Below are 27,917 nucleotides of genomic sequence, written 5' to 3'. Positions count from 1 at the left end.
GAACTTTATCTGTGCTCATTTCAATCTCTGGTTTTATGCAGCACCCCAACTCACCTTTCCCCTTAAGCAAGCATAAGTTGTTTTTCTAAATTTGAGACCCTGTTCTGTTCTGTAATTCAGTTCCTGTGTAGCCAAGTTTACATTCCGTGTATTACTGATATCTTATGATGTTTCTTTTTCTGTGTGACTTACTTCAGTTAGAATCATCATACCTGAATCCACTCATTGTGCTGCTAAGGTCCTGATGACACAGATTTCATTGCTGAGTGATATTGCTTTGTAAGTAAATACCACAACTTCTTTATCCATTTTTCACTTTCTGCGATGTTGAACTTGTACTGTAAACGAGGTTCTTGTAAACAGAGCCGTTCCAAACTTTGGGGTGGCTGTGTCTTTTTGATTTTAATTTCCCTAAGCTATAGGACCATAAGTGGAAGTGCCCTAGGTTCTGTTGTGTTGGGGATGTTGGGAGCCATATAGGAAGTGCCTTTGAGTCACAGCACAGACGAGACCCATAGTATCAAGCAAAGTTGATGCTATCGGGTATAAATATGGAGAAGCAAAGCTCTCCTCTGCAAAGCTGGTGCTGTCAGACATAAATATGGAAAAACAAAGCTTTTTTCCAAATCATGCCCCACACATGGAGTTGCTTTGAGCCAAGAGCCTGGTATCCCTGGGCAGAGAAAGCCCTTCCTCCCTGGGACTCCCTGCTGATGAAAGTTCTTCCTTTCTCTGTCCTGCAATGGCCCCTCTTGCCCTTTTGCCAAGAGGCGCTCTCTTCTCACAATCTCCTAGCCCAGGGCTGATGCCTGGGCTTTTCTGCCCACACTGAGGTTAAGGCCTCCTGGTGGCTGGTGCCGTGTAATTGGTCTCTCTTGCCCAGTGCTGTAAGCTGGGCCCTCTCTGGAGGAGAAACCTGGGTTCCCGAAGACATGTGATCAGAGCCGGGGCCCCGCCAGTTGGCGAGGGAATCCCAGGGCAGGTGCTGGGCGTGGAGGCCACGGGGGCATAGGCTACCAAGGTGACAGAGAACTGACCTTCTCTGGGGGCGCTGCACCTCGCTCACTCGCACACCTCACATCTCCCTGCTTGGCCCCGGAGGATGGCTGGTTAGCCAGAGACGGGTAAGATTCCTCAGGGAAGGAACAACCTAAGACAGGCACAGTCGCAGAGGGGCCATCAGGAGAGAACTTGGGGGCCAACAGAGGTGGGGCATAGACCCTCACCCCCCCAACTTTGCAGGAGCCTGAACCCTCACCCCTTTTGAGAGAGGTCTCTTGTCCCCATGGCTGCTTCGCTTCCCACGCCCAGCTCAGATGAGAACCCAGGTAGCAGACCAGAGACCTGGCCAATGGCAACTGCTCTTCCACCGCAGCAGGGCTCTGTTTCCCATTTCCTCCGTGAACCACAGCTTTTCTCTGTGTGGAAGCAAAGCTTTCCTCTGTGTGGCTCCCCTTGTTTTTCCCTGCCTTTGCCTAAGGTGATTTTTATAGGATTGCTTTTGGTGTTGGGAAAAATGTATAGTTTTAATGCAGGGGTTTAGGAAAGACCCCAATTTAGGGTAAAAACCAAGAGAAGGATTATAGCTACTTTGGCTCCTTTAATGATTATATTTGTTGGGGAAATATAATGGTGGGAACATTTCTACAGCAGCTTTGTACTTTAAAAGAAAAATTGCAAGAGTTATGGCCTCCCAGTGGAGTTATAAACATGCTGGGAAATACCTGGGTATGGTGACAAGGTTTTATGCAACAGTGGGTTTAATCAATGAGCTTACGGTACAATGTCCGCTCCCATGGTTTTTTAGAAGTATAAAAAATGATGTGTATTGTTTTGATTGTTTTGATTACTATTGTAGGTTAGGAAATTTTTGGCTATGGTGGTGGGAAGGTTTTATGCTACAGTGGGTACATAATAAATTAGAGTAGGCTACTTGGTAGCCTTTTATAAGTAAAATTGTTTTTTGTATAATTTAGTGCCTTGTTTTGATTATAAAGGTAGAAGAAAATAGTCTATAAATATTTACAATTGTTAAAAGAATAATGTGCTTGAGTTTGTGCTTTGAATAGTTGGCTGATTGAACAAGAACATATAGGTACAAGAACATCTAATTTTCTAAAGAAGACAATGAAACCACAGACTGTGTTCCTGACGTAGATGTGACCAACATGTGACTAACCACAGGAGAAGAAAGAAACTCTGGGCGATGGGAAAATTACCTAACCTGTTTTAATCAATCTGCTGATGTAAATTACCTTTGTTTTGTGGCCTATGTGGGGGAATTTTTGGCGTGGGAATGAGAATGTTAAATTTGAAAATGAGATCACTTTATAGTATAAAAGCTTTTGGAATCTTGAAAATAAATTTGTCAGATCCTTGCATCCTCTGAGGTGTACTGAGTTCTGTCCACGCCGACTCCGTCTTCTCCTTTGGGTGAATCCTGTTCAGCTGGGGCTGGTCCCCGGCAAGTGGCGCCCGAACAGGGACCTGAAGGGGTAAGTATAATTTTCGGACGGATAGGAGTCTCACCGTAGGGTGCTGCAGACCCCCAGTTAAAGGAGAACTGGTTAGGAAGGTGAGTAAGGCGGTGTCAAGATGGGACACGCTGAGTCCAGAGAGAGGCTCTTATTTATTGATATAGTTAAACATATGATAAATGGAAGAGGAATTAAGGTAACTAATAAGCAATTAACTCAGTTTTTTCAGTTTGTACAGGAACAATGTCCTTGGTTTCCAGAAGAGGGAACAGTTAATATAGAAACCTGGCAAAAAGTGGGGCAGACTTTGCAAGTATATTACAGTCATTTTGGACCTGAGAAAGTTCCAATAGATACTTTTACTTTATGGAACCTTATTAGAGAGAATATTGCTCCCCTGCCTGAGGGTCAAAAAAACCCTTATAAATACCCTCCTTTATGCAAGGAATAGCTATTGCTATTATTATTGCTATTATTATATTGTAGTGGTAATTATGATTATTATAATTATAATTATATGTATTTATATGTAATATATATATATATAAAATATATATATAATAAATAAATAATAATAAAATAAATAAAATAAATAAATAAATAAATAAAATATATATATAAAATATGTATATGTTTATATAATTATATATATATATATTAAATATAATATAATAATAAAATAATTATAATAATAATTATATTATAATTGCTATTATTACCAACGTTATCAATGGAAGGTTTTACCTCAAGGGATGAAAAATAGTCCCACCTTATGTCAGAAATATGTTGACCAAGCTATATGTTCAATTAGACAAAAATATAAAGAGATATATATTATACATTATATGGATGATATTTTATTAGCTGGAGAGGATAGAGCTGTTTTACATGATATATTGCAAGAATTGATAGAGGCTTTAGAAAAATATGGATTAAAGGTAGCCCCTGAAAAAATTCAAACTGAGCCTCCTTATAATTATTTGGGCAGATTAATACAGGAATTTTCCATTCAGCATATACCCTTTCAGCTAAGAACCGATCATTTGGTTACTTTAAATGATTTTCAAAAGTTTTTAGGAGATATAAATTGGATAAGGCCTTTATTAAAAATTACTACTGTGGAATTAAAACCTTTGTTTTTGATATTACAAGGAGATCCTAACCCCTTATCCTCTAGAGAGTTAACTGCAGAAGGAAAACAAGCCATAGAAAAAATAGAAAAAGCTTTAAAAAATGTTTTTATTAAAAGACTAGATTATACCAAACCTTGGGATTTAATTATTTTAAGGACTCCAGTTATTCCTACAGGATTATTATGGCAAGATGGACCATTAGAATGGATACATTTGGCTGCTAATCCTAAAAAAATTGTTGCTTCATACCCATTTATGGTAAGTTTAATTATCATAAAAGAAAAAAAAAGGAGTAGAGAATTGTTCGGGAAAGATGTGGATAATATTATTGTTCCCTATAATAAAGAACAATTAGAAGCCTTGTTAATGTTTGAAGATTATTTGGGAATTGCTTTAATGGCTTATACAGGACAAATATTGTATCATTTGCCAAAGAATAATTTATTATAGTTTTTTAAAGATAATGCTGTTATATTTCCAGTATGGTATAGAAAAGAACCTTTGGAGGAGGCTGTATTAGTGTTTACTGATGGCTCTTCAACAGGTAAGGCAGCTTATATTATTGGAAAAGAAAAATATAGTTTAAAAACAGAAGGATGTTCTGCACAGCAATCTGAAATAATGGCAGTAATTGAAGTATTGAAGAAAACACGAAATTGTAAAATTAATTTATATACGGATTCATTATATATAGTTAAATTATTTCCAGCAATAGAAACAGCAGCCTTTCCTGAGAATAAGAGTACAATTATTAAGTTGCTTAAGAGACTACAAAAGAGTATATGGAAAAGAATACAACCTTATTATATAGGCCACATTAGAGCTCATTCTGGATTGCCAGGGCCTTTAGCAGAAGGCAATGCCTCTGCTGATGCCCTGACTAAAATTTTTATAGTAGATGAGAATAAAGTACAAGAAGCAATAGAATCTCATCAGCTGCATCATCAAAATGCTAATGCCTTAAGATATCAGTTTAGTCTAACTAGAGAAGCAGCAAGGGAAATAGTAAAAAATTGCTCTGTGTGTCCTACACAAACTAATGTACCTCAACAAGGAGTAAATCCCCGAGGTTTGCGAGCTAATGATTTGTGGCAAATGGATGTGACTCATGTACCCAGTTTTGGAAAGCTGTCATATGTACATGTTTGTGTAGATACCTTTTCACATGTAATTGTAGCCTCAGCTAGGACCGGAGAGGCCTTTAAGGATGTGTGCCAGCACTTGATGTTTTGCTTTAGTTATTTGGGAATTCCCCGAAAGTTAAAAACTGACAATGGCCCTGCTTATGTTTCTAAATCTTTTCAGCAATTATGCCAGCAGTTTGGCATAGCCCATAGTACAGGAATTCCTTATAATCCACAAGGACAAGCTATAATTGAAAGAACTAACCAGATATTAAAAAATATGATTTATAAATTGCAAAATGGAGATTTAAAATATTTTTCTCCTCATCATTTACTTAACCATTCTATGTTTGTATTAAATTATTTAAATATGAATGATAAAGAGAAAACTCCTATGATGAGACATTGGGAGATAAATGAAGAAAGTATAAAACCAAAGGTATTATGGAAGGATGTTTTAACAGGAAAATGGAATGGACCAGATATATTACTAACTAGTGGTAGAGGATATGCTTGTATTTTTCCTCAGAATTTTGATTCACCAATTTGGATTCCTGATCGATTAATTAGACACCCTGAGGTGGGAAATTTATCGAAGCATTTTTTAGAAAAGAAATCACACTGCTGAGATGGCGGAATTACATCCCCGGGAAGAAAAACCAATTAACCCTACGGCCTGCGATAAAGAGGTACAAACTTCTCCTGAATTATTGGAGAAAAAACCTACACTGCCTTCTCGTTCACGAAAAAGAAGGTATGCTGTTTCCACCACTGAAGCGGCTCCAATGACTTGGGGGGCAATTAAAAAACTTTGCCTGACTGCTAAAAATACTATGATTACACAAGAATTGCCGTTGACGACTCCTAATTTTTTTGTGGTTATGCTTACTTTGCTTTCAGTTCAGGTGAACGCCAATGATACGTATTGGACTTTCTTTCCAGATCCTCCTATTTTACATACATGTACTTGGACAGATTCCATTATTCCAGTGACTTCTTCATTCCCTGACTTGACCGATGGCATTCGAGGAATACAGGGCTATAAACAATTTGTTATTAATTTTAACTACTCATTTACAGGTCAGACTGACTTTCCTCCAATATGCTTTTTTCTTGGCTCAGGGTCAATAGAAAATAGTCGAACAAAAAATGGATGTTTGTCAGTAGTTGATGCAGGATTTTTGACAGATTCCCCTAAAAGACCCCCTAAAGAGCCAGTAGGAAGAGATAAAACCACAAGATATTTATGGTCATTGTTAGGGAAAGTTGTAGGACAAAATCAAGTTTATGTTAATAAATATCCAGCTAAAGTTGTTCATCCTTCTAGATATGATGATTGTGATGAGGCTGCAGGGGAAGCTACAAATGAATGGATTCGGATAAATATTAAAACTGGATATCCTTTATGGATATATTGTATGTATAATAAAGAGAATAAAATAACCATTCCTGGAACTAGATATTATATTTCAGATTGGAGTACTAATTTTCCTGAGGGAGATTATAGAACATATTTAGAGAAAGGCATATTATATCCATGGAATAATTCCTATATTCCCCGTCCATTGAAGGTAAATAGATGGAATAGTCATGGATGGGTGGCTCCTATTTATACTTTTGTATATGAAAATAAAACCTATTATCAACCTCAGTTATGGAGATTACCCTTAACCACTCGTAAAATAACGTTAATTAGAGCTACTACCCATATGGAAGAATACCATGTTCAAACCTGTGTGTCATCTCCGTATTCCTTATTGCTTTCTAATGATAGTGAAAAGTTACAGATTATGCAGTATAATATGAGATTTTATATTACCTGTCAGCAATGCATACTGACCACTTGTATTGTTCCTGAAATGAATGTGTCAACCATAATGGTGTTAAAAAGACCAGCTTATATTATGTTGCCAGTAGCGCTTAATAAATCTTGGTATACAGATATAGGGGCGGAAATTGTAAGACAGGTTGGAGAGCTCATACGGCCAAAAAGATTTGTGGCTACTTTGATTTTGGGAATTTCCGCTTTGATAGGAATACTGAGTTCTTTTACTGTTGCAACATATACTTTAGTAAAAAAAGTACAAACAGCACAATATGCTAATGATTTATCAAAAAATATATCCTTGGCTTTAGCGACTCAGGAAGCAATAGATAGAAAGTTAGAAGCTAAAGTTGATGCCCTTGAAGAAGCAGTTTTACATATTGGTCAAGAACTTACTGCTTTAAAAATTCGCCTATTTTTAACATGCCATAAAAAATATTCTTGGATATGTGTTACTCCCTTAGAAGTAAATTATTCTGAATATTCCTGGGAAAAAATTCAAATGCATATTTTAAATATATGGAATTCTAGTGATGTAGGAATTGATTTGGAACATTTACATAAACAAATTCATGATATTACAGCCTTTCAATATGATATAAATCCCTCTAAGGCTGCTGCAGAATTTTTACAAAATTTACAAAGTTATTTTAAGGGTAATTCCTTTATGCATATTTTAATAAATTATGGGGCTGCCGGAGTGGTTATAATCTTGCTCCTTATTTCTTTTCCAGTCATTATCCGATTAATTCAAGTTGCCCTCCAGAGTGTATATAAAACCAAAGTGGAATTGCATACTGCCTTTTTAAAAAATAAAAAAGGGGGAGATGTTGGGAGCCATATAGGAAGTGCCTTTGAGTCACAGCACAGACGAGACCCATAGTATCAAGCAAAGTTGATGCTATCGGGTATAAATATGGAGAAGCAAAGCTCTCCTCTGCAAAGCTGGTGCTGTCAGACATAAATATGGAAAAACAAAGCTTTTTTCCAAATCATGCCCCACACATGGAGTTGCTTTGAGCCAAGAGCCTGGTATCCCTGGGCAGAGAAAGCCCTTCCTCCCTGGGACTCCCTGCTGATGAAAGTTCTTCCTTTCTCTGTCCTGCAATGGCCCCTCTTGCCCTTTTGCCAAGAGGCGCTCTCTTCTCACAATCTCCTAGCCCAGGGCTGATGCCTGGGCTTTTCTGCCCACACTGAGGTTAAGGCCTCCTGGTGGCTGGTGCCGTGTAATTGGTCTCTCTTGCCCAGTGCTGTAAGCTGGGCCCTCTCTGGAGGAGAAACCTGGGTTCCCGAAGACATGTGATCAGAGCCGGGGCCCCGCCAGTTGGCGAGGGAATCCCAGGGCAGGTGCTGGGCGTGGAGGCCACGGGGGCATAGGCTACCAAGGTGACAGAGAACTGACCTTCTCTGGGGGCGCTGCACCTCGCTCACTCGCACACCTCACATCTCCCTGCTTGGCCCCGGAGGATGGCTGGTTAGCCAGAGACGGGTAAGATTCCTCAGGGAAGGAACAACCTAAGACAGGCACAGTCGCAGAGGGGCCATCAGGAGAGAACTTGGGGGCCAACAGAGGTGGGGCATAGACCCTCACCCCCCCAACTTTGCAGGAGCCTGAACCCTCACCCCTTTTGAGAGAGGTCTCTTGTCCCCATGGCTGCTTCGCTTCCCACGCCCAGCTCAGATGAGAACCCAGGTAGCAGACCAGAGACCTGGCCAATGGCAACTGCTCTTCCACCGCAGCAGGGCTCTGTTTCCCATTTCCTCCGTGAACCACAGCTTTTCTCTGTGTGGAAGCAAAGCTTTCCTCTGTGTGGCTCCCCTTGTTTTTCCCTGCCTTTGCCTAAGGTGATTTTTATAGGATTGCTTTTGGTGTTGGGAAAAATGTATAGTTTTAATGCAGGGGTTTAGGAAAGACCCCAATTTAGGGTAAAAACCAAGAGAAGGATTATAGCTACTTTGGCTCCTTTAATGATTATATTTGTTGGGGAAATATAATGGTGGGAACATTTCTACAGCAGCTTTGTACTTTAAAAGAAAAATTGCAAGAGTTATGGCCTCCCAGTGGAGTTATAAACATGCTGGGAAATACCTGGGTATGGTGACAAGGTTTTATGCAACAGTGGGTTTAATCAATGAGCTTACGGTACAATGTCCGCTCCCATGGTTTTTTAGAAGTATAAAAAATGATGTGTATTGTTTTGATTGTTTTGATTACTATTGTAGGTTAGGAAATTTTTGGCTATGGTGGTGGGAAGGTTTTATGCTACAGTGGGTACATAATAAATTAGAGTAGGCTACTTGGTAGCCTTTTATAAGTAAAATTGTTTTTTGTATAATTTAGTGCCTTGTTTTGATTATAAAGGTAGAAGAAAATAGTCTATAAATATTTACAATTGTTAAAAGAATAATGTGCTTGAGTTTGTGCTTTGAATAGTTGGCTGATTGAACAAGAACATATAGGTACAAGAACATCTAATTTTCTAAAGAAGACAATGAAACCACAGACTGTGTTCCTGACGTAGATGTGACCAACATGTGACTAACCACAGGAGAAGAAAGAAACTCTGGGCGATGGGAAAATTACCTAACCTGTTTTAATCAATCTGCTGATGTAAATTACCTTTGTTTTGTGGCCTATGTGGGGGAATTTTTGGCGTGGGAATGAGAATGTTAAATTTGAAAATGAGATCACTTTATAGTATAAAAGCTTTTGGAATCTTGAAAATAAATTTGTCAGATCCTTGCATCCTCTGAGGTGTACTGAGTTCTGTCCACGCCGACTCCGTCTTCTCCTTTGGGTGAATCCTGTTCAGCTGGGGCTGGTCCCCGGCACTGTTGCTTTGTTTTTTAGATGTTTCAGGAAACACCATACACTTCTCCCGAGTGGTTGTTGGCAATTTATATCCCGCCCATCAGCATAACAAGGCTCCCAGTTCTCCATGGCCTGTCCTGCCTTTCTGGATTTTACACTTTTTTCAGATGGCCCTTTTGACCGGGGGGAAGTGAGACTTCATTGTAGTGCAGATTTCCTTTGCAAGCTTGCTTGGTTGGCCAAAAAGGGCGTATGCGTTTTTTCCTGAATATATTCAGGAAAAAACGCATACGCCCTTTTTGGCCAAGTGCATCATTGTGGACGTTCTGCCTCTTTTCTTATGCTTTCAATGCAATTCCAGTCTACCTCCTGAAATCGGTTTCCTGCAATTCTGCCCCGCTTTCAAGTCCTCTTGGCAGCCTTACTTCAGTCTATTTTTGGACGATAGCTGTCATTTATAACTCTGCAGGTTTGTGAATTACAGTGCCCCTGAGCTCCTTTCTTCAACTCGCTTTCTTGTGACCTGGCCGCAACACCGCAGGATGGCTTCAGGCCCTAATCTGGTTCCGGCATGGCACGCTGAGCCTTTGGTTATTTCCTCTTCCTGGTGGGAAATGAGAGTTAAATTTGCCCGTCCAGACACCTCCAGCTAGCCTCTCATTGGTTCTCGCTATTCCTGTTCATCTTCCGCAGAAATTGCAAACTGGGCCAAACAGGAGGTTAAAGGGACTGACTCTCCAAGTGGGGAGAGTGTTAGTAAAGCGTCTGGAATGTTGCACCCGAGTACCAGGGGAGGAAAACTGAGACATATTTGAACATGTCTCCCGATCACATGGTTGATCATACTCTAGGTTCCACATGCATGTTTTAGCTGAAGGAAGAATACCTTAAACCTGGGTAGTTGAAACCCGTGGAATGGGTACCATGCAATATGACTTCAAAGGGTCTTCATTTGCTCACCGAACCTCTCCAATCCTATCACTGCTGCGTTTATGCCCCTGTACACATGCTTGATTCTCTTTCGGAGACATAGCAATCCATAGGTTTTACGATACTAGTCAGGTACATTCTTAGGCGTTTAATATGCGGTGTTGAGTCCATTTCGTTGAGCAAGGAGTAGCTCTTGTCTATTCCATATTTGGCTTAAGGAACTTTATCTGTGCTCATTTCAATCTCTGGTTTTATGCAGCACCCCAACTCACCTTTACCCTTAAGCAAGCATAAGTTGGTTTTCTAAATTTGAGACCCTGTTCTGTTCTGTAATTCAGTTCCTGTGTAGCCAAGTTTCCATTCCGTGTATTACTGATATCTTATGATGTTTCTTTTTCTGTGTGACTTATTTCAGTTAGAATCATCATACCTGAATCCACTCATTGTGCTGCTAAGGGCCTGATGACATAGATTTCATTGCTGAGTGATATTGCTTTGTAAGTGAATACCACAACTTCTTTATCCATTTTTCACTTTCTGCGATGTTGAACTTGTACTGTAAACGAGGTTCTTGTAAACAGAGCCGTTCCAAACTTTGGGGTGGCTGTGTCTTTTTGAATTTAATTTCCCTAAGCTATAGGACCACAAGTGGCAGTGCCCTAGGCTCTGTTGCTTTGTTTTTTAGATGTTTCAGGAAACACCATACACTTCTCCCAAGTGTCTGTTGGCAATTTACATCCCGCCCATCAGCATAACAAGGCTCCCAGTTCTCAATGGCCTGTTGCCTTTCTGGATTTTACACTTTTTTCAGATGGCCCTTTTGACCGGGGGGAAGTGAGACTTCATTGTAGTGCAGATTTCCTTTGCAAGCTTGCTTGGTTGGCCAAAAAGGGCGTATGCGTTTTTTCCTGAATATATTCAGGAAAAAACGCATACGCCCTTTTTGGCCAAGTGCATCATTGTGGACGTTCTGCCTCTTTTCCTATGTTTTCAATGCAATTCCAGTCTACCTCCTGAAATCGGTTTCCTGCAATTCTGCCCCGCTTTCAAGTCCTCTTGGCAGCCTTACTTCAGTCTATTTTTGGACGATAGCTGTCATTTATAACTCTGCAGGTTTGTGAATTACAGTGCCCCTGAGCTCCTTTCTTCAACTCGCTTTCTTGTGACCTGGCCGCAACACCGCAGGATGGCTTCAGGCCCTAATCTGGTTCCGGCCCGGCACGCTGAGCCTTTGGTTATTTCCTCTTCCTGGTGGGAAATGAGAGTTAAATTTGCCCGTCCAGACACCTCCAGCTAGCCTCTCATTGGTTCTCGCTATTCCTGTTCATCTTCCGCAGAAATTGCAAACTGGGCCAAACAGGAGGTTAAAGGCGCTGACTCTCCAAGTGGGGAGAGTGTTAGTAAAGCGTCTGGAATGTTGCACCCGAGTACCAGGGGAGGAAAACTGAGACATATTTGAACACGTCTCCCGTTCACATGGTTGATCATACTTGGGTTCCACATGCATGTTTTAGCTGAAGGAAGAATACCTTAAACCTGGAGAGTTGAGACCCGTGGAATGGGTACCATGCAATATGACTTCAAAGGGTCTTCATTTGCTCACCGAACCTCTCCAATCCTATCACTGCTGCGTTTATGCCCCTGTACACATGCTTGATTCTCTTTCGGAGACATAGCAATCCATAGGTTTTAAGATACTTACTAGTCAGGTACATTCTTAGGCGTTTAATATGCGGTGTTGAGTCCATTTCGTTGAGCAAGGAGTAGCTCTTGTCTATTCCATATTTGACTAAAGGAACTTTATCTGTGCTCATTTCAATCTCTGGTTTTATGCAGCACCCCACCTCACCTTTACCCTTAAGCAAGCATAAGTTGGTTTTCTAAATTTGAGACACTGTTCTGTTCTGTAATTCAGTTCCTGTGTAGCCAAGTTTACATTCCGTGTATTACTGATATCTTATGATGTTTCTTTTTCTGTGTGACTTATTTCAGTTACAATCATTATACCTGAATCCACTGATTGTGATGCTAAGGGCCTGATGAATAGATTTCTTTGCTGAGTGATATTGCTTTGTAAGTAAATACCACAACTTCTTTATCCATTTTTCACTTTCTGCGATGTTGAACTTGTACTGTAAACGAGGTTCTTGTAAACAGAGGTGTCCCAAACTTTGGGGTGGCTGTGTCTTTTTGATTTTAATTTCCCTAAGCTATAGGACCATAAGTGGCAGTGCCCTAGGCTCTGTTGCTTTGTTTTTTAGATGTTTCAGGAAACACCATACACTTCTCCCGAGTGTCTGTTGGCAATTTACATCCCGCCCATCAGCATAACAAGGCTCCCAGTTCTCCATGGCCTGTCCTGCCTTTCTGGATTTTACACTTTTTTCAGATGGCCCTTTTGACCGGGGGGAAGTGAGACTTCATTGTAGTGCAGATTTCCTTTGCAAGCTTGCTTGGTTGGCCAAAAATGGCGTATGCGTTTTTTCCTGAATATATTCAGGAAAAAACGCATACGCCCTTTTTGGCCAAGTGCATCATTGTGGACGTTCTGCCTCTTTTCTTATGCTTTCAATGCAATTTCAGTCTACCTCCTGAAATCGGTTTCCTGCAATTCTGCCCCGCTTTCAAGTCCTCTTGGCAGCCTTACTTCAGTCTATTTTTGGACGATAGCTGTCATTTATAACTCTGCAGGTTTGTGAATTACAGTGCCCCTGAGCTCCTTTCTTCAACTCGCTTTCTTGTGACCTGGCCGCAACACCGCAGGATGGCTTCTGGCCCTAATCTGGTTCTGGCACGGCAGGCTGAGCCTTTGGTTATTTCCTCCTCCTGGAGGGAAATGAGAGTTAAATTTGCCCGTCCAGACACCTCCAGCTAGCCTCTCATTGGTTCTCGCTATTCCTGTTCATCTTCCGCAGAAATTGCAAACTGGGCCAAACAGGAGGTTAAAGGCGCTGACTCTCCAAGTGGGGAGAGTGTTAGTAAAGCGTCTGGAATGTTGCACCCGAGTACCAGGGGAGGAAAACTGAGACATATTTGAACACGTCTCCCGATCACATGGTTGATCATACTTGGGTTCCACATGCATGTTTTAGCTGAAGGAAGAATACCTTAAACCTGGAGAGTTAAGACCCGTGTAATGGGTACCATGCAATATGACTTCAAAGGGTCTTCATTTGCTCAGCGAACCTCTCCAATCCTATCACTGCTGCGTTTATGCCCCTGTACACATGCTTGATTCTCTTTCGGAGACATAGCAATCCATAGGTTTTAAGATACTTACTAGTCAGGTACATTCTTAGGCGTTTAATATGGGGTGTTGAGTCCATTTCGTTGAGCAAGGAGTAGCTCTTGTCTATTCCATATTTGGCTTAAGGAACTTTATCTGTGCTCATTTCAATCTCTGGTTTTATGCAGCACCCCAACTCACCTTTACCCTTAAGCAAGAATAAGTTGGTTTTCTAAATTTGAGACCCTGTTCTGTTCTGTAATTCAGTTCCTGTGTAGCCAAGTTTACATTCCGTGTATTACTGATATCTTATGATGTTTCTTTTTCTGTGTGACTTATTTCAGTTAGAATCATCATACCTGAATCCACTCATTGTGCTGCTAAGGGCCTGATGACACAGATTTCATTGCTGAGTGATATTGTTTTGTAAGTAAATACCACAACTTCTTTATCCATTTTTCACTTTCTGCGATGTTGAACTTGTACTGTAAACGAGGTTCTTGTAAACAGAGCCGTTCCAAACTTTGGGGTGGCTGTGTCTTTTTGATTTTAATTTCCCTAAGCTATAGGACCATAAGTGGCAGTGCCCTAGGCTCTGTTGCTTTGTATTTTAGATGTTTCAGGAAACACCATACACTTCTCCCGAGTGTCTGTTGGCAATTTACATCCCGCCCATCAGCATAACAAGGCTCCCAGTTCTCCATGGCCTGTTCTGCCTTTCTGGATTTTACACTTTTTTCAGATGGCCCTTTTGGCCGGGGGGAAGTGAGACTTCATTGTAGTGCAGATTTCCTTTGCAAGCTTGCTTGGTTGGCCAAAAAGGGCGTATGCGTTTTTTCCTGAATATATTCAGGAAAAAACGCATACGCCCTTTTTGGCCAAGTGCATCATTGTGGACGTTCTGCCTCTTTTCCTATGCTTTCAATGCAATTCCAGTCTACCTCCTGAAATCGGTTTCCTGCAATTCTGCCCCGCTTTCAAGTCCTCTTGGCAGCCTTACTTCAGTCTATTTTTGGACGATAGCTGTCATTTATAACTCTGCAGGTTTGTGAATTACAGTGCCCCTGAGCTCCTTTCTTCAACTCGCTTTCTTGTGACCTGGCCGTAACACCGCAGGATGGCTTCAGGCCCTAATCTGGTTCCGGCACGGCATGCTGAGCCTTTGGTTAATTCCTCTTCCTGGTGGGAAATGAGAGTTAAATTTGCCCGTCCAGACACCTCCAGCTAGCCTCTCATTGGTTCTCGCTATTCCTGTTCATCTTCCGCAGAAATTGCAAACTGGGCCAAACAGGAGGTTAAAGGGACTGACTCTCCAAGTGGGGAGAGTGTTAGTAAAGCGTCTGGAATGTTGCACCCGAGTACCAGGGGAGGAAAACTGAGACATATTTGAACACGTCTCCCGATCACATGGTTGATCATACTCTAGGTTCCACATGCATGTTTTAGCTGAAGGAAGAATACCTTAAACCTGGGTATTTGAAACCCGTGTAATGGGTACCATGCAATATGACTTCAAAGGGTTTTCATTTGCTCACCGCACCTCTCCAATCCTATCACTGCTGCGTTTATGCCCCTGTACACATGCTTGATTCTCTTTCGGAGACATAGCAATCCATAGGTTTTAAGATACTTACAAGTCAGGTACATTCTTAGGTGTTTAATATGCGGTGTTGAGTCCATTTCGTTGAGCAAGGAGTAGTTCTTGTCTATTCCATATTTGGCTTAAGGAACTTTATCTGTGCTCATTTCAATCTCTGGTTTTATGCAGCACCCCAACTCACCATTACTCTTAAGCAAGCATAAGTTGTTTTTCTTAATTTGAGACCCTGTTCTGTTCTGTAATTCAGTTCCTGTGTAGCCAAGTTTCCATTCCGTGTATTACTGATATCTTATGATGTTTCTTTTTCTATGTGACTTATTTCAGTTAGAATCATCATACCTGAATCCACTTATTGTGCTGCTAAGGGCCTGATGACACAGATTTCATTGCTGCGTGATATTGCTTTGTAAGTGAATACCACAACTTCTTTATCCATTTTTCACTTTCTGCAATGTTGAACTTGTACTGTAAACGAGGTTCTTGTAAACAGAGCCGTTCCAAACTTTGGGGTGTCTGTGTCTTTTTGATTTTAATTTCCCTAAGCTATAGGACCATAAGTGGAAGTGCCCTAGGCTCTGTTGCTTTGTTTTTTAGATGTTTCAGGAAACACCATACACTTCTCCCAGGTGTCTGTTGGCAATTTACATCCCGCCCATCAACATAACAAGGCTCCCAGTTCTCAATGGCCTGTTGCCTTTCTGGATTTTACACTTTTTTCAGATGGCCCTTTTGGCCAGGGGGAAGTGAGACTTCATTGTAGTGCAGATTTCCTTTGCAAGCTTGCTTGGTTGGCCAAAAAGGGCGTATGCGTTTTTTCCTGAATATATTCAGGAAAAAACGCATACGCCCTTTTTGGCCAAGTGCATCATTGTGGACGTTCTGCCTCTTTTCCTATGCTTTCAATGCAATTCCAGTCTACCTCCTGAAATCGGTTTCCTGCAATTCTGCCCCGCTTTCAAGTCCTCTTGGCAGCCTTACTTCAGTCTATTTTTGGACGATAGCTGTCATTTATAACTCTGCAGGTTTGTGAATTACAGTGCCCCTGAGCTCCTTTCTTCAACTCGCTTTCTTGTGACCTGGCCGCAACACCGCAGGATGGCTTCAGGCCCTAATCTGGTTCCGGCCCGGCATGCTGAGCCTTTGGTTAATTCCTCTTCCTGGTGGGAAATGAGAGTTAAATTTGCCCGTCCAGACACCTCCAGCTAGCCTCTCATTGGTTCTCGCTATTCCTGTTCATCTTCCGCAGAAATTGCAAACTGGGCCAAACAGGAGGTTAAAGGGACTGACTCTCCAAGTGGGGAGAGTGTTAGTAAAGCGTCTGGAATGTTGCACCCGAGTACCAGGGGAGGAAAACTGAGACATATTTGAACACGTCTCCCGATCACATGGTTGATCATACTCTAGGTTCCACATGCATGTTTTAGCTGAAGGAAGAATACCTTAAACCTGGGTAGTTGAAACCCGTGGAATGGGTACCATGCAATATGACTTCAAAGGGTCTTCACTTGCTCACCGAACCTCTCCAATCCTATCACTGCTTCGTTTATGCCCCTGTACACATGCTTGATTCTCTTTTGGAGACATAGGAATCCATAGGTTTTACGATACTTACTAGTCAGGTACATGCTTAGGCGTTTAATATGCGGTGTTGAGTCCCTGTCGTTGAGCAACGAGTAGCTCTTGTCTATTCCATATTTGGCTTAAGGAACTTTATCTGTGCTCATTGCAATCTCTGGTTTTATGCAGCACCCCAACTCACCTTTACCCTTAAGCAAGCATAAGTTGGTTTTCTAAATTTGAGACCCTGTTTTGTTCTGTAATTCAGTTCCTGTGTAGCCAAGTTTCCATTCCGTGTATTACTGATATCTTATGATGTTTCTTTTTCTGTGTGACTTATTTCAGTTAGAATCATCATACCTGAATCCACTCATTGTGCTGCTAAGGGCCTGATGACATAGATTTCATTGCTGAGTGATATTGCTTTGTAAGTGAATACCACAACTTCTTTATCCATTTTTCACTTTCTGCGATGTTGAACTTGTACTGTAAACGAGGTTCTTGTAAACAGAGCCGTTCCAAACTTTGGGGTGGCTGTGTCTTTTTGAATTTAATTTCCCTAAGCTATAGGACCACAAGTGGCAGTGCCCTAGGCTCTGTTGCTTTGTTTTTTAGATGTTTCAGGAAACACCATACACTTCTCCCAAGTGTCTGTTGGCAATTTACATCCCGCCCATCAGCATAACAAGGCTCCCAGTTCTCAATGGCCTGTTGCCTTTCTGGATTTTACACTTTTTTCAGATGGCCCTTTTGACCGGGGGGAAGTGAGACTTCATTGTAGTGCAGATTTCCTTTGCAAGCTTGCTTGGTTGGCCAAAAAGGGCGTATGCGTTTTTTCCTGAATATATTCAGGAAAAAACGCATACGCCCTTTTTGGCCAAGTGCATCATTGTGGACGTTCTGCCTCTTTTCCTATGCTTTCAATGCAATTCCAGTCTACCTCCTGAAATCGGTTTCCTGCAATTCTGCCCCGCTTTCAAGTCCTCTTGGCAGCCTTACTTCAGTCTATTTTTGGACGATAGCTGTCATTTATAACTCTGCAGGTTTGTGAATTACAGTGCCCCTGAGCTCCTTTCTTCAACTCGCTTTCTTGTGACCTGGCCGCAACACCGCAGGATGGCTTCAGGCCCTAATCTGGTTCCGGCCCGGCACGCTGAGCCTTTGGTTATTTCCTCTTCCTGGTGGGAAATGAGAGTTAAATTTGCCCGTCCAGACACCTCCAGCTAGCCTCTCATTGGTTCTCGCTATTCCTGTTCATCTTCCGCAGAAATTGCAAACTGGGCCAAACAGGAGGTTAAAGGCGCTGACTCTCCAAGTGGGGAGAGTGTTAGTAAAGCGTCTGGAATGTTGCACCCGAGTACCAGGGGAGGAAAACTGAGACATATTTGAACACGTCTCCCGATCACATGGTTGATCATACTCTAGGTTCCACATGCATGTTTTAGCTGAAGGAAGAATACCTTAAACCTGGATAGTTGAAACCCGTGGAATGGGTACCATGCAATATGACTTCAAAGGGTCTTCACTTGCTCACCGAACCTCTCCAATCCTATCACTGCTTCGTTTATGCCCCTGTACACATGCTTGATTCTCTTTTGGAGACATAGCAATCCATAGGTTTTACGATACTTACTAGTCAGGTACATTCTTAGGCGTTTAATATGCGGTGTTGAGTCCCTTTCGTTGAGCAACGAGTAGCTCTTGTCTATTCCATATTTGGCTTAAGGAACTTTATCTGTGCTCATTGCAATCTCTGGTTTTATGCAGCACCCCAACTCACCTTTACCCTTAAGCAAGAATAAGTTGGTTTTCTAAATTTGAGACGCTGTTCTGTTCTGTAATTCAGTTCCTGTGTAGCCAAGTTTACATTCCGTGTATTACTGATATCTTATGATGTTTCTTTTTCTGTGTGACTTATTTCAGTTAGAATCATCATACCTGAATCCACTCATTGTGCTGCTAAGGGCCTGATGACACAGATTTCATTGCTGAGTGATATTGCTTTGTAAGTAAATACCACAACTTCTTTATCCATTTTTCACTTTCTGCGATGTTGAACTTGTACTGTAAACGAGGTTCTTGTAAACAGAGCCGTTCCAAACTTTGGGGTGGCTGTGTCTTTTTGATTTTAATTTCCCTAAGCTATAGGACCATAATTGAAAGTGCCCTAGGTTCTGTTGCTTTGTTTTTTAGATGTTTCAGGAAACACCATACACTTCTCCCGAGTGGTTGTTGGCAATTTACATCCCGCCCATCAGCATAACAAGGCTCCCAGTTCTCCATGGCCTGTCCTGCCTTTCTGGATTTTACACTTTTTTCAGATGGTCCTTTTGACCGGGGGAAAGTGAGACTTCATTGTAGTGCAGATTTCCTTTGCAAGCTTGCTTGGTTGGCCAAAAAGGGCGTATGCGTTTTTTCCTGAATATATTCAGGAAAAAACGCATACGCCCTTTTTGGCCAAGTGCATCATTGTGGACGTTCTGCCTCTTTTCCTATGCTTTCAATGCAATTCCAGTCTACCTCCTGAAATCGGTTTCCTGCAATTCTGCCCTGCTTTCAAGTCCTCTTGGCAGCCTTACTTCAGTCTATTTTGGATGATAGCTGTCATTTATAACTCTGCAGGTTTGTGAATTACAGTGCCCCTGAGCTCCTTTCTTCAACTTGCTTTCTTGTGACCTGGCCGCAACACCGCAGGATGGCTTCAGGCCCTAATCTGGTTCCGGCACGGCACGCTGAGCCTTTGGTAATTTCCTTTTCCTGGTGGGAAATGAGAGTTAAATTTGCCCGTCCAGACACCTCCAGCTAGTCTCTCATTGGTTCTCGCTATTCCTGTTCATCTTCCACAGAAATTTCAAACTGGGCCAAACAGGAGGTTAAAGGCGCTGACTCTCCAAGTGGGGAGAGTGTTAGTAAAGCGTCTGGAATGTTGCACCCGAGTACCAGGGGAGGAAAACTGAGACATGTTTGAACACGTCTCCCGTTCACATGGTTGATCATACTTGGGTTCCACATGCATGTTTTAGCTGAAGGAAGAATACCTTAAACCTGGAGAGTTGAGACCCGTGTAATGGGTACCATGCAATATGACTTCAAAGGGTCTTCATTTGCTCACCGAACCTCTCCAATCCTATCACTGCTGCGTTTATGCCCCTGTACACATGCTTGATTCTCTTTCGGAGACATAGCAATCCATAGGTTTTAAGATACTTACTAGTCAGGTACATTCTTAGGCGTTTAATATGCGGTGTTGAGTCCATTTCGTTGAGCAAGGAGTAGCTCTTGTCTATTCCATATTTGACTTAAGGAACTTTATCTGTGCTCATTTCAATCTCTGGTTTTATGCAGCACCCCAACTCACCTTTCCCCTTAAGCAAGCATAAGTTGTTTTTCTAAATTTGAGACCCTGTTCTGTTCTGTAATTCAGTTCCTGTGTAGCCAAGTTTACATTCCGTGTATTACTGATATCTTATGATGTTTCTTTTTCTGTGTGACTTACTTCAGTTAGAATCATCATACCTGAATCCACTCATTGTGCTGCTACGGGCCTGATGACACAGATTTCATTGCTGAGTGATATTGCTTTGTAAGTAAATACCACAACTTCTTTATCCATTTTTCACTTTCTGCGATGTTGAACTTGTACTGTAAACGAGGTTCTTGTAAACAGAGCCGTTCCAAACTTTGGGGTGGCTGTGTCTTTTTGATTTTAATTTCCCTAAGCTATAGGACCATAAGTGGCAGTGCCCTAGGCTCTGTTGCTTTGTTTTTTAGATGTTTCAGGAAACACCATACACTTCTCCCGAGTGGTTGTTGGCAATTTACATCCCGCCCATCAGCATAACAAGGCTCCCAGTTCTCCATGGCCTGTCCTGCCTTTCTGGATTTTACACTTTTTTCAGATGGCCCTTTTGACCGGGGGGAAGTGAGACTTCATTGTAGTGCAGATTTCCTTTGCAAGCTTGCTTGGTTGGCCAAAAAGGGCGTATGCGTTTTTTCCTGAATATATTCAGGAAAAAACGCATACGCCCTTTTTGGCCAAGTGCATCATTGTGGACGTTCTGCCTCTTTTCCTATGCTTTCAATGCAATTCCAGTCTACCTCCTGAAATCGGTTTCCTGCAATTCTGCCCCGCTTTCAAGTCCTCTTGGCAGCCTTACTTCAGTCTATTTTTGGACGATAGCTGTCATTTATAAGTCTGCAGGTTTGTGCATTACAGTGCCCCTGAGCTCCTTTCTTCAACTCGCTTTCTTGTGACCTGGCCACAACACCGCAGGATGGCTTCAGGCCCTAATCTGGTTCCGGCATGGCACGCTGAGCCTTTGGTTATTTCCTTTTCCTGGTGGGAAATGAGAGTTAAATTTGCCCGTCCAGACACCTCCAGCTAGTCTCTCATTGGTTCTCGCTATTCCTGTTCATCTTCCGCAGAAATTTCAAACTGGACCAAACAGGAGGTTAAAGGCGCTGACTCTCCAAGTGGGGAGAGTGTTAGTAAAGCGTCTGGAATGTTGCACCCGAGTACCAGGGGAGGAAAACTGAGACATATTTGAACACGTCTCCCGTTCACATGGTTGATCATACTTGGGTTCCACATGCATGTTTTAGCTGAAGGAAGAATACCTTAAACCTGGAGAGTTGAGACCCGTGGAATGGGTACCATGCAATATGACTTCAAAGGGTCTTCATTTGCTCACCGAACCTCTCCAATCCTATCACTGCTGCGTTTATGCCCCTGTACACATGCTTGATTCTCTTTCGGAGACATAGCAATCCATAGGTTTTACGATACTAGTCAGGTACATTCTTAGGCGTTTAATATGCGGTGTTGAGTCCATTTCGTTGAGCAAGGAGTAGCTCTTGTCTATTCCATATTTGGCTTAAGGAACTTTATCTGTGCTCATTTCAATCTCTGGTTTTATGCAGCACCCCAACTCACCTTTACCCTTAAGCAAGCATAAGTTGGTTTTCTAAATTTGAGACCCTGTTCTGTTCTGTAATTCAGTTCCTGTGTAGCCAAGTTTCCATTCCGTGTATTACTGATATCTTATGATGTTTCTTTTTCTGTGTGACTTATTTCAGTTAGAATCATCATACCTGAATCCACTCATTGTGCTGCTAAGGGCCTGATGACACAGATTTCATTGCTGAGTGATATTGCTTTGTAAGTAAATACCACAACTTCTTTATCCATTTTTCACTTTCTGCGATGTTGAACTTGTACTGTAAACGAGGTTCTTGTAAACAGAGCCGTTCCAAACTTTGGGGTGGCTGTGTCTTTTTGAATTTAATTTCCCTAAGCTATAGGACCACAAGTGGCAGTGCCCTAGGCTCTGTTGCTTTGTTTTTTAGATGTTTCAGGAAACACCATACACTTCTCCCAAGTGTCTGTTGGCAATTTACATCCCGCCCATCAGCATAACAAGGCTCCCAGTTCTCAATGGCCTGTTGCCTTTCTGGATTTTACACTTTTTTCAGATGGCCCTTTTGACCGGGGGGAAGTGAGACTTCATTGTAGTGCAGATTTCCTTTGCAAGCTTGCTTGGTTGGCCAAAAAGGGCGTATGCGTTTTTTCCTGAATATATTCAGGAAAAAACGCATACGCCCTTTTTGGCCAAGTGCATCATTGTGGACGTTCTGCCTCTTTTCCTATGCTTTCAATGCAATTCCAGTCTACCTCCTGAAATCGGTTTCCTGCAATTCTGCCCCGCTTTCAAGTCCTCTTGGCAGCCTTACTTCAGTCTATTTTTGGACGATAGCTGTCATTTATAACTCTGCAGGTTTGTGAATTACAGTGCCCCTGAGCTCCTTTCTTCAACTCGCTTTCTTGTGACCTGGCCGCAACACCGCAGGATGGCTTCAGGCCCTAATCTGGTTCCGGCCCGGCATGCTGAGCCTTTGGTTATTTCCTCTTCCTGGTGGGAAATGAGAGTTAAATTTGCCCGTCCAGACACCTCCAGCTAGCCTCTCATTGGTTCTCGCTATTCCTGTTCATCTTCCGCAGAAATTGCAAACTGGGCCAAACAGGAGGTTAAAGGCGCTGACTCTCCAAGTGGGGAGAGTGTTAGTAAAGCGTCTGGAATGTTGCACCCGAGTACCAGGGGAGGAAAACTGAGACATATTTGAACACGTCTCCCGATCACATGGTTGATCATACTCTAGGTTCCACATGCATGTTTTAGCTGAAGGAAGAATACCTTAAACCTGGATAGTTGAAACCCGTGGAATGGGTACCATGCAATATGACTTCAAAGGGTCTTCACTTGCTCACCGAACCTCTCCAATCCTATCACTGCTTCGTTTATGCCCCTGTACACATGCTTGATTCTCTTTTGGAGACATAGCAATCCATAGGTTTTACGATACTTACTAGTCAGGTACATTCTTAGGCGTTTAATATGCGGTGTTGAGTCCCTTTCGTTGAGCAACGAGTAGCTCTTGTCTATTCCATATTTGGCTTAAGGAACTTTATCTGTGCTCATTGCAATCTCTGGTTTTATGCAGCACCCCAACTCACCTTTACCCTTAAGCAAGAATAAGTTGGTTTTCTAAATTTGAGACGCTGTTCTGTTCTGTAATTCAGTTCCTGTGTAGCCAAGTTTACATTCCGTGTATTACTGATATCTTATGATGTTTCTTTTTCTGTGTGACTTATTTCAGTTAGAATCATCATACCTGAATCCACTCATTGTGCTGCTAAGGGCCTGATGACACAGATTTCATTGCTGAGTGATATTGCTTTGTAAGTAAATACCACAACTTCTTTATCCATTTTTCACTTTCTGCGATGTTGAACTTGTACTGTAAACGAGGTTCTTGTAAACAGAGCCGTTCCAAACTTTGGGGTGGCTGTGTCTTTTTGATTTTAATTTCCCTAAGCTATAGGACCATAATTGAAAGTGCCCTAGGTTCTGTTGCTTTGTTTTTTAGATGTTTCAGGAAACACCATACACTTCTCCCGAGTGGTTGTTGGCAATTTACATCCCGCCCATCAGCATAACAAGGCTCCCAGTTCTCCATGGCCTGTCCTGCCTTTCTGGATTTTACACTTTTTTCAGATGGTCCTTTTGCCCGGGGGAAAGTGAGACTTCATTGTAGTGCAGATTTCCTTTGCAAGCTTGCTTGGTTGGCCAAAATGTTCGTATGCGTTTTTTCCTGAATATATTCAGGAAAAAACGCATACGCCCTTTTTGGCCAAGTGCATCATTGTGGACGTTCTGCCTCTTTTCCTATGCTTTCAATGCAATTCCAGTCTACCTCCTGAAATCGGTTTCCTGCAATTCTGCCCTGCTTTCAAGTCCTCTTGGCAGCCTTACTTCAGTCTATTTTGGATGATAGCTGTCATTTATAACTCTGCAGGTTTGTGAATTACAGTGCCCCTGAGCTCCTTTCTTCAACTTGCTTTCTTGTGACCTGGCCGCAACACCGCAGGATGGCTTCAGGCCCTAATCTGGTTCCGGCACGGCACGCTGAGCCTTTGGTAATTTCCTTTTCCTGGTGGGAAATGAGAGTTAAATTTGCCCGTCCAGACACCTCCAGCTAGTCTCTCATTGGTTCTCGCTATTCCTGTTCATCTTCCACAGAAATTTCAAACTGGGCCAAACAGGAGGTTAAAGGCGCTGACTCTCCAAGTGGGGAGAGTGTTAGTAAAGCGTCTGGAATGTTGCACCCGAGTACCAGGGGAGGAAAACTGAGACATATTTGAACACGTCTCCCGTTCACATGGTTGATCATACTTGGGTTCCACATGCATGTTTTAGCTGAAGGAAGAATACCTTAAACCTGGAGAGTTGAGACCCGTGTAATGGGTACCATGCAATATGACTTCAAAGGGTCTTCATTTGCTCACCGAACCTCTCCAATCCTATCACTGCTGCGTTTATGCCCCTGTACACATGCTTGATTCTCTTTCGGAGACATAGCAATCCATAGGTTTTAAGATACTAGTCAGGTACATTCTTAGGCGTTTAATATGCGGTGTTGAGTCCATTTCGTTGAGCAAGGAGTAGCTCTTGTCTATTCCATATTTGGCTTAAGGAACTTTATCTGTGCTCATTTCAATCTCTGGTTTTATGCAGCACCCCAACTCACCTTTACCCTTAAGCAAGCATAAGTTGGTTTTCTAAATTTGAGACCCTGTTCTGTTCTGTAATTCAGTTCCTGTGTAGCCAAGATTCCATTCCGTGTATTACTGATATCTTATGATGTTTCTTTTTCTGTGTGACTTATTTCAGTTAGAATCATCATACCTGAATCCACTCATTGTGCTGCTAAGGGCCTGATGACATAGATTTCATTGCTGAGTGATATTGCTTTGTAAGTGAATACCACAACTTCTTTATCCATTTTTCACTTTCTGCGATGTTGAACTTGTACTGTAAACGAGGTTCTTGTAAACAGAGCCGTTCCAAACTTTGGGGTGGCTGTGTCTTTTTGAATTTAATTTCCCTAAGCTATAGGACCACAAGTGGCAGTGCCCTAGGCTCTGTTGCTTTGTTTTTTAGATGTTTCAGGAAACACCATACACTTCTCCCAAGTGTCTGTTGGCAATTTACATCCCGCCCATCAGCATAACAAGGCTCCCAGTTCTCAATGGCCTGCTGCCTTTCTGGATTTTACACTTTTTTCAGATGGCCCTTTTGACCGGGGGGAAGTGAGACTTCATTGTAGTGCAGATTTCCTTTGCAAGCTTGCTTGGTTGGCCAAAAAGGGCGTATGCGTTTTTTCCTGAATATATTCAGGAAAAAACGCATACGCCCTTTTTGGCCAAGTGCATCATTGTGGACGTTCTGCCTCTTTTCCTATGCTTTCAATGCAATTCCAGTCTACCTCCTGAAATCGGTTTCCTGCAATTCTGCCCCGCTTTCAAGTCCTCTTGGCAGCCTTACTTCAGTCTATTTTTGGACGATAGCTGTCATTTATAACTCTGCAGGTTTGTGCATTACAGTGCCCCTGAGCTCCTTTCTTCAACTCGCTTTCTTGTGACCTGGCCGCAACACCGCAGGATGGCTTCAGGCCCTAATCTGGTTCCGGCACGGCACGCTGAGCCTTTGGTTATTTCCTCTTCCTGGTGGGAAATGAGAGTTAAATTTGCCCGTCCAGACACCTCCAGCTAGCCTCTCATTGGTTCTCGCTATTCCTGTTCATCTTCCGCAGAATTTGCAAACTGGGCCAAACAGGAGGTTAAAGGCGCTGACTCTCCAAGTGGGGAGAGTGTTAGTAAAGCGTCTGGAATGTTGCACCCGAGTACCAGGGGAGGAAAACTGAGACATATTTGAACACGTCTCCCGTTCACATGGTTGATCATACTTGGGTTCCACATGCATGTTTTAGATGAAGGAAGAATACCTTAAACCTGGAGAGTTGAGACCCGTGGAATGGGTACCATGCAATATGACTTCAAAGGGTCTTCATTTGCTCACCGAACCTCTCCAATCCTATCACTGCTGCGTTTATGCCCCTGTACACATGCTTGATTCTCTTTCGGAGACATAGCAATCCATAGGTTTTACGATACTAGTCAGGTACATTCTTAGGCGTTTAATATGCGGTGTTGAGTCCATTTCGTTGAGCAAGGAGTAGCTCTTGTCTATTCCATATTTGACTTAAGGAACTTTATCTGTGCTCATTTCAATCTCTGGTTTTATGCAGCACCCCACCTCACCTTTACCCTTAAGCAAGCATAAGTTGGTTTTCTAAATTTGAGACACTGTTCTGTTCTGTAATTCAGTTCCTGTGTAGCCAAGTTTACATTCCGTGTATTACTGATATCTTATGATGTTTCTTTTTCTGTGTGACTTATTTCAGTTAGAATCATCATACCTGAATCCACTCATTGTGATGCTAAGGGCCTGATGACATAGATTTCATTGCTGAGTGATATTGCTTTGTAAGTAAATACCACAACTTCTTTATCCATTTTTCACTTTCTGCGATGTTGAACTTGTACTGTAAACGAGGTTCTTGTAAACAGAGGTGTCCCAAACTTTGGGGTGGCTGTGTCTTTTTGATTTTAATTTCCCTAAGCTATAGGACCATAAGTGGCAGTGCCCTAGGCTCTGTTGCTTTGTTTTTTAGATGTTTCAGGAAACACCATACACTTCTCCTGAGTGTCTGTTGGCAATTTACATCCCGCCCATCAGCATAACAAGGCTCCCAGTTCTCCATGGCCTGTCCTGCCTTTCTGGATTTTACACTTTTTTCAGATGGCCCTTTTGACCGGGGGGAAGTGAGACTTCATTGTAGTGCAGATTTCCTTTGCAAGCTTGCTTGGTTGGCCAAAAAGGGCGTATGCGTTTTTTCCTGAATATATTCAGGAAAAAACGCATACGCCCTTTTTGGCCAAGTGCATCATTGTGGACGTTCTGCCTCTTTTCTTATGCTTTCAATGCAATTTCAGTCTACCTCCTGAAATCGGTTTCCTGCAATTCTGCCCCGCTTTCAAGTCCTCTTGGCAGCCTTACTTCAGTCTATTTTTGGACGATAGCTGTCATTTATAACTCTGCAGGTTTGTGAATTACAGTGCCCCTGAGCTCCTTTCTTCAACTCGCTTTCTTGTGACCTGGCCGCAACACCGCAGGATGGCTTCTTGCCCTAATCTGGTTCTGGCACGGCAGGCTGAGCCTTTGGTTATTTCCTCCTCCTGGTGGGAAATGAGAGTTAAATTTGCCCGTCCAGACACCTCCAGCTAGCCTCTCATTGGTTCTCGCTATTCCTGTTCATCTTCCGCAGAAATTGCAAACTGGGCCAAACAGGAGGTTAAAGGCGCTGACTCTCCAAGTGGGGAGAGTGTTAGTAAAGCGTCTGGAATGTTGCACCCGAGTACCAGGGGAGGAAAACTGAGACATATTTGAACACGTCTCCCGATCACATGGTTGATCATACTCTGGGGTCCACATGCATGTTTTAGCTGAAGGAAGAATACCTTAAACCTGGGTAGTTGAAACCCGTGGAATGGGTACCATGCAATATGACTTCAAAGGGTCTTCATTTGCTCACCGAACCTCTCCAATCCTATCACTGCTGCGTTTATGCCCCTGTACACATGCTTGATTCTCTTTCGGAGACATAGCAATCCATAGGTTTTAAGATACTTACTAGTCAGGTACATTCTTAGGCGTTTAATATGCGGTGTTGAGTCCATTTCGTTGAGCAAGGAGTAGCTCTTGTCTATTCCATATTTGGCTTAAGGAACTTTATCTGTGCTCATTTCAATCTCTGGTTTTATGCAGCACCCCAA

At 42.3% G+C, this 27,917-nt stretch overlaps 1 long non-coding RNA gene across 1 annotated transcript in view; it reads left to right on the top strand.

Annotated features, from left to right (window-relative positions):
• The first annotated feature begins 13,871 nt into the window (after window positions 1-13,871).
• LOC307181358 overlaps window positions 13,872-27,917 on the top strand; it is an 863,843-nt gene continuing 849,797 nt past the window's right edge. Inside the window, exon 1 of the long non-coding RNA XR_013826540.1 lies at window positions 13,872-13,953. This is a non-coding gene — a long non-coding RNA (uncharacterized lncRNA). The remainder of the gene's footprint in view (window positions 13,954-27,917) is intronic.

Source organism: Stenella coeruleoalba (genome assembly GCF_951394435.1).
Source record: "Stenella coeruleoalba genome assembly, contig: scaffold_126, whole genome shotgun sequence".
Taxonomy (NCBI): Eukaryota; Metazoa; Chordata; class Mammalia; order Artiodactyla; family Delphinidae; genus Stenella; species Stenella coeruleoalba.
The sequence above is the reverse complement of the archived record's forward strand: the minus strand, read 5'-3'. Positions and strand labels throughout refer to the sequence as shown.